Source organism: Pezoporus occidentalis, unplaced genomic scaffold, assembly GCF_034315485.1.
Source record: "Pezoporus occidentalis ecotype Australia unplaced genomic scaffold, CSIRO_AGI_Poc_V1 ctg82, whole genome shotgun sequence".
Classification (NCBI taxonomy): domain Eukaryota; kingdom Metazoa; phylum Chordata; class Aves; order Psittaciformes; family Psittacidae; genus Pezoporus; species Pezoporus occidentalis.
Genome location: NW_026916181.1, coordinates 754,446 through 761,473, shown reverse-complemented (window position 1 = coordinate 761,473; position 7,028 = coordinate 754,446). Strand labels below are relative to the sequence as shown.

Below are 7,028 nucleotides of genomic sequence, written 5' to 3'. Positions count from 1 at the left end.
AGACGTGTTTTGTGCTATGCAGACAGCATCCAGGACAACTGGGAGTAAATGCCCCTCCTTTCAGGATCTCCAGCTCATGGACATGGAAGGCTAGCTGGGGTGGTAGAAAGAGAAGTGGTAAGAAGCAAGGATAGAGGAAGGGGCATCCCAAAGTCCCAGGTTACCTGGCTAGCAAAAACACTGCTGTCCCACCAGTTCCTTAACCCTAACAGAAATAATTGAGTGGAACAGACTGAATTGATTCTTGGATAGCTGAAGAAAGAAAGTGTGGTTTTGTCAAAGGAACAAAGGTGATCGATGGGGCTGTGGAGACCATTCTCAGAACAGTAAAGCACCATGGATGACAGCACCATGATCAGAAGGAGGGAGCCACAAGGGACTAGCCATTGACTGAGTGACGATGACCATTAAATGCTCTTGATCCTTGAGACTAAGTGAGTTTATTCATCCAGCCAGGAGTGAGCAGGAAAGCATCAGCTTTTGGGGTGAAGTGAGACACAACCAGCTGAGGACATGAGAATTAGCCTATAAAATATGGCTCTGAATGGAAATTTGAAAAAAAAGAAAAACGCGAAAGTCTGCATTCGTAAATATGTGCAAGGGAGCTTGGAAGAAAGGCAGGTGCAGAAATCAATTTGTTAGAGAGGAAACAATCTATTTTCAACCTGACACCTTAATATAAGCTCATCTGATGACTAAAACAAAGATACCAATGTGACCTGAGATGCTTTGTCTGCAGGTTCAAGTGACATCCTTGCTAAACTCCTCCAGGTGTAGTAACCCAGGAGAGAGCTTTATGGGTCAGTAGTCCCCTGAAACTTCAGAGCTTCCTCCTCCAGAAGCTCTGTGTCTCTGCCATAAATTACATCAGTAACGTCACTTCAGATTTGGTGGAGCATCACTATTCAAGAAGCTTTCAGCTGTAACAGTACAACTACATGCTGGACATGCTGTTCTTAAAAAAAAACAGAAAAAAACCCCAACCAACCAAACAAACAAACAACACTGAAAAAACCCCACCACTGCCAAAAAAAATAAAAAATAAAAAATCACCATGTAATTTTATGATATGCCAGTTGTATTTTCAGGATAAAAATGTACCTTGTAAATTGAAGGGAACCTATTTGATGTAAAATCTAGTGGAGGCAAGTTGATGAAGCTTTTCCCTGAGGGTGTTGTGTCCAACCTCAGGCAACTGCATCTCAGATACTGTAAAGTGAAAAGCAACCAGTGTCTTCTCTCCTTGAGGGCTTCAGAGTATGAGAGGAAAATGTGTTCAAAATACGTGTCCGTTTCCACAGTAATCTCTAGTTTCCAGCACTGCCCTCATTGTGATAGCTGTATTTTGTGTATTCATAGCATTGTTTTGAAATGAGAGTGCTTCTTTCTAATTCAGTTTGTTTATGTTTGCCTGCGAATGTGGACTAAGAAAATTCACAGATGTAGCATGCCATATCTGTTCTAGAAAAGAAAGCACATGCAGATGTCTTTTGTGATGGGAATGGAGACTTTCAGAGTAATTAAAAGCGATCCTTAATATACAAAACAGCCTCATTTAAGAACGAGCTCTTTTCTTGCAATTAGCCCCACAAAAATTAAAAAAAGAAAACCACACTTGCATTCACCACTCATTTAATTGGGAGCCTTTTTTTAAATGCAAGTTGTTTTGCTGCTACGTTTTCTAGATCCAAGTGTTCTGATTCTCTGCAATTACATACAATTACTTGATTAGATGTGAGGCAGACCTAGCCTTTTACTGGTATCACAGCTTTCATAATTCACATGGTTAAAATGAGTTAAACAACATTAATCACTTCAGACTAGATACTCAGAGCAGGAAAAATTGACCAAGTTACCTTGACTTTAGTAAAGTTGCACAGAATTATATTGGGCTGAAAATCCAGTACGGGTACGATGGCATGATTAAAAATCAGATGGTACATAAAAAATCAGAGGCTGTTTGGACTGCTGTGTTTAGCCTTTGCCCTCCTTGAATTTGCCTCATTGTTTATTATCAGAATTATATCATTAACATTATTGGATTACCAGATAAAGTCCTCTCTTGCAATGAGCTGTAATAGCTAAACCATCTGTTTGTAAGTATTAAATCAACGTGCTGAGTCATATATCTACATTTGAGCATCCAGACCATTAGAGAGACATTACAATATCTCCTTTAACCTTTCCAATGATCTAAAATTTGTTGTTCTTTAGTCATGGCACTCATAAGACAAAAAAGGCCTTTCCTGGGCCCATGGAGAGAAGCCCAGGTGATGGGTGTATAAACAGCACATTTCCATGACTAAACCTCACCCATCCATTGCTGGAGAAAGCCCAGGTTGTGGTGGAACCCAGTTTTGATGTGGTGGCACCCACACAAAGTGGTGTCTCATGAATTCCCCTGAGGCTGCTGTCTAAATATCTCCAAAGAGTAATTCAGGGTGGAAACATGGAAAGCATGGGAAACAGGGAAAGCATTCATGTTCTGGTTTGTCTCCTGGAGAGTTCTACCTGTCTGTCCAGGTGTCCTGCTGAGAAAGGCATCCATCCTGGCCTGGAGGATTAAACTGGCATTTCTACAGTCATGTCATTATCATCTGACCTGCTACTGAAAGGCAGCCACCTCTGGAGGGAGAAAAATACAACTAGTTCAATAATCCACAACCAACTTCACTCAGGGCTTTGGGTGGAGGAGCAAAATGAAGTGACAAGCTGCGAAATACTGACCAAAAAGGTAAGATGAAATTGCATTCAGTGGGAAATATAAGTCTTGCTTTCAGCTGGACTTGCTGGGATGAATGAGCTGGGATGAATGAGCTGGGAAAATTTAGCCTTTTCTGTTCTCTATTTATACTAATGAGGTATTCAAACTATTTTTGCTTGTGTTTTAGGGATGTCTTTTTTTAATTAAGTCAGGTTTTGGAGCCTTTTTGCCTTGGGGTTCTTGAGTTCTTTAGCTTTTTGCCTGTCTTAGTCAAGGGGACTTTTCATTCCTCCACATATTGGTTTCCCAACAGTAAGGAAGGACTAACCAGCCAACAAGGTCCTATCCCTCCTGTCACAAGCAAAAGTACCACCATCCTTTTCAAAACTGACTGAGCTCCATGCGATGAGTGGCCGCAATCTGTCCTTGGTTGCTTTTCACTGAACCTGTTCCAAAACATCCATTTCCTACACTTTAGAGACCTTCTAATTGCACCCCTGAATTGATCTGTTTATCTTCATTTGCCTTTGTTTTGTCATTGTCCCTGGACTTAAATAATTTTCTTTCTCACTGATCTTTGTATTAAAAACCACAGCAATTATATCACCACCCCGCACTGGTTTTGCTAATCAAAACTGATGTCTTCCTCAGTTTAGCCCTCTTCTTTTTTTACCAGATCTTATATTGTCAACTCTGTGCACCATTCCCACTTCAAAGGCATCTTCCTTGACCACACAAAACAGTGAGAACGAGACACAGGAGCCCCAGACACTTCTTTCTTATGGGACCTGTGTTTGACAGAAAGATGCAGTCCAGCAATGACTAGACTACATAGATTGCCCCGAAACTTCTTCGGACCAGACAGAACCTGGTCCACCTCAGTCTTTTATGTCCCACCATCATTAAAAAAACAACACACAGGCAATCTCACCACGCCAAGCCTGAGCTATGGCCCAGCACAAGGACTCCAACCACACTTACATGGCTGTCCAGAAGCCATGGTGATATTTCTTCATGGCTCATCGTCTACAGCAGAGTGGAAAATGCCAACAAGCACATGTAAACAAGGCCTCCCAGTGGTGCCTCAGCTGCTCCTTCAGCCTGGCTGTTCACAGGCGTTTCATCCCATACCTGCCTTCACACAGAGCCAAGCATGGACCATTGGCGGTGGGTACACTGCTTGGGTTGTAAAGGTCAAGTTAGCCAGTGGCCACGAATCTTCATTATTGGGAAAGTATTCTTTCCTGGCTTTCTTTCCCTTTTTCTGCATAACAAGATTTGCCAAGTCTCTATCCTGCCCAGAGTGTTTCCAGGGGCTCCATACAGTAAACAGGCACACTCAAGGTCTATCAAGCTGTATTCTAATTCAAGCAGTCAAGATCTTTTCAGCTCCTTCCAAACTGAATCACATCACACTTCATTCTTCCCTCCTGGGCAGCCCTGGCTCTCTCCCCTTTTCTTTCCCTCTCTTTTGCCTCGTGTTCTCTGCAGAAGGGAAGAAACATCTGTTCCTCCCCTGTTTACAGCTTCAATGACACTCTGCTTCATGTTTTTCTCTTGGCCAAACCTGTACCACTTCACACACACACAAAAATACGGTCAAGCATGTTTTTCTAAACAGGACAAAAAGTACAAATATTGTCCTTGGAGACACACAAGCACATGAAAACACATGAGACAAGGTCAGTTGTTAATCCCGTAATTACGCCTCCTGCTCCTTAAGAGCAGCATTGTCTTCAAACTCACTGGGGATGGGCACTGTGGCTGGGGAGATGCTAGCAGGAGTTGGAAGTCAGCTGTGAGGAATTAAAAAATCAGCAGAGGCAGGAAGAGCTAATAAGCTTTCCACAGAGGTCTTGTGGTTTTAGGCACTGGCCCCAGTTCAGCTCAGCACATGCTGTGCTCAGCACGTGCTTTGCTGCAAAGCAGAGGAGTTTGGGACATTTAACAGCATATTGTGATTTCTGCAAGCACTTTGCAGACATGCCCTCTCTGAAATTTCCTTCAATACCTGTCCTTTGCATCTTTTCCATTTCACAGACAGACCATTGCTTCAGATAAAGACAAGCTCTATGTCCTCTCTTAGTCCTCAATGCATCTGGCCAGCTTGATATGGGATCAACCAAGCCCTTACACTGGGAGAAAAAGGTCTGGGTTGTAAGTGGAGCTGCCACTGAATCAGAGCTGTGGTTAGAGAGGTCTCAAACATCAGGGAGAGTCCTTGATTAAACCCATAGCAGTCAGGGAGCATTTCCACATTCTTTCAAGTGCTGCCTAGACCTGCTGGTACCAAAAGACCATCTTCATTAAAATGAAAACCAAGGGTGTACCCTGAAGCTTTTGCCCCAACATCCACTGGCAGATACTACTCATAGGTCCTGATCAGAGTACAAATGTACAGCTTATCTTCCCTCAGCTACGCTGAAGTACCTGCCCATGGGTATCTAAAGGGCCTCAGCAACTTCCCTTGAACTCCCTCTAGATTTGAGGGGGCATGACTGTTTAGGTGAAACCCAGCAAGAATTTGCAGTTGTTGGAAGTTCCTGTTTGTGAGGGTGAAGGGGTTTGTCCATGCTAGGACTTCCTCCAAGCTACTCTCTTAAAACTGCTTACTCTGCAGGAAACAAATACTTTAGCAATCCTTTCTTTCTCCTGGCTCATTTTCCTCCACAATTCCTCTTGCACGAACAACTAAATGGAACAAATTCATAGACCTTTTTTTTCCTAAGGCAACAAGGGACCATTAGATCATTCGAGATTAATTTCCCATATAACACAGTGTTACAATACAGGGTTTTCCTTCAGCAATCAGTTGAATCCCTCCTATCTGTTTTTCATCAGAGAGGCACTGTTTAGTGCTTCCTGGGAGACCTCCTCTCTTTTTCCTAGTATTTGACACGACTAATCTCTTTGGCAATCCTTGCAGATGACTGTGAAACAGACCTCTCTTCCCAAACTTTTCTGAGCTTCTGGAGCCCCAGAAAGTTGTTTCTGTAGTGCTGAGGGCATGACAGCTCTGTGAAAGGGAGGTGCAGTTCAGATTCAATGAGTTTGGTCCATGCATGGGATGGAAACAAGAAGTTCTACATGGGCAAAGTAGAGGCCTGTGCTCCTGATTACAAAAAGGGACACATGGAGGAGAAAGAAAGTGCAAAATCTCATTGGAAATCAAAAAAAAATTGGAGAAGGCAGTAAGATGGTGTACACATATATAGGTCCACACATATGTCACACACAGACAACCCCTGCCAGGTCCCCCTCTAAACACTTATCCAGTCTGGGTGTCCCTTTCTTATAAAAAAAACCTACAATAACAAACCAGAAGCAGGGATGATGTGATTTCATCTCCCCCTGCTTTTGAGCTGTTTTCAGCGAACTATGTTTGTTTGTTTATTTTACTCTTTCGAGTGCATTTTAAGGCGTTTTTTTTTACGGGGGCTTGGATTTCAAAAGGCCTCAACAGATCCCCCTTTAAAACCAGACCATTAGTTCCCTCCCAGCTCCCCACCCTCGCCCTCTGTGGAAGAATATAAATATACAAATTAGTAGAAAATCTAAACAAACATACTTGTTATTCTGGTTTAAACTCTTCAGGAATATGTTAAATTCTTCATGCACAGTGCAAGCAGCAGCCTGACTAATGCTATGCATGCACTAGTCTCAGGGTGTTCCTCTTGAGATCACTGTGATGTCGTATGTGGGCTTTGATGCATGCATACTAATAATGAGGGGGCAAAGGGGTGTGTGCATGCGCCTGCGGGTGAAGAAGAGAACACAAAAATGACCCATGTTCATCTCTGTCACTGGCACAGCACAATAAAAAGGCTGAGGCAGTCAGAAAATCCCATTTTAGGGGCTTGGTGTGGGCAGCAGAGAGAAACCCCAAAAGGTCTGATCCAGTCCTTGTTGGCGTCAAAGCAAAAGTCACCCTTTGGTTTTCGTCAACTCCAAAGCAAGCCCTCAGGACATGGGTCCACAGTCCAGGAAAAATGGGAAACAGGTTGCAGGAACCAAAAATGATTGGGGGGGGGGATAAAAAAAAACACAAAACAAACAAAAAAAAAACAAAACCAAACCAACAATCAAACAAATAAGAAAAAAAAAAAATATCATCTGTTTGAAGCATTAACCCTCACTCAACTGTAATACCTTAATTCCCACAGATCCCACTGATCTTCTTGGCTCAGTCCTTCCCTCACACTAAACATGCCTGTATGTCATGCACACAGACCCTCTCCCCTCTGTCTTAACCCCCAACCCATGTCCTCCCTACCTGGATGCTCATCCATGTCTGTCCTTGGTGGTCCTCCACTGCTGCAGATGG

The 7,028-nt window shown here is 43.0% G+C and overlaps 1 long non-coding RNA gene across 1 annotated transcript; it reads right to left on the bottom strand.

The window, feature by feature from the left end:
• Positions 1 to 388: 388 nt before the first annotated feature.
• LOC134156144 (uncharacterized) lies at positions 389 to 6,758 on the bottom strand. The gene is made up of 3 exons (XR_009961837.1): positions 6,273 to 6,758; positions 2,512 to 2,625; positions 389 to 950 (listed from the first exon to the last, which is right to left on the bottom strand). It is a non-coding gene; the product is annotated as an uncharacterized LOC134156144 (long non-coding RNA).
• Positions 6,759 to 7,028: the final 270 nt, after the last annotated feature.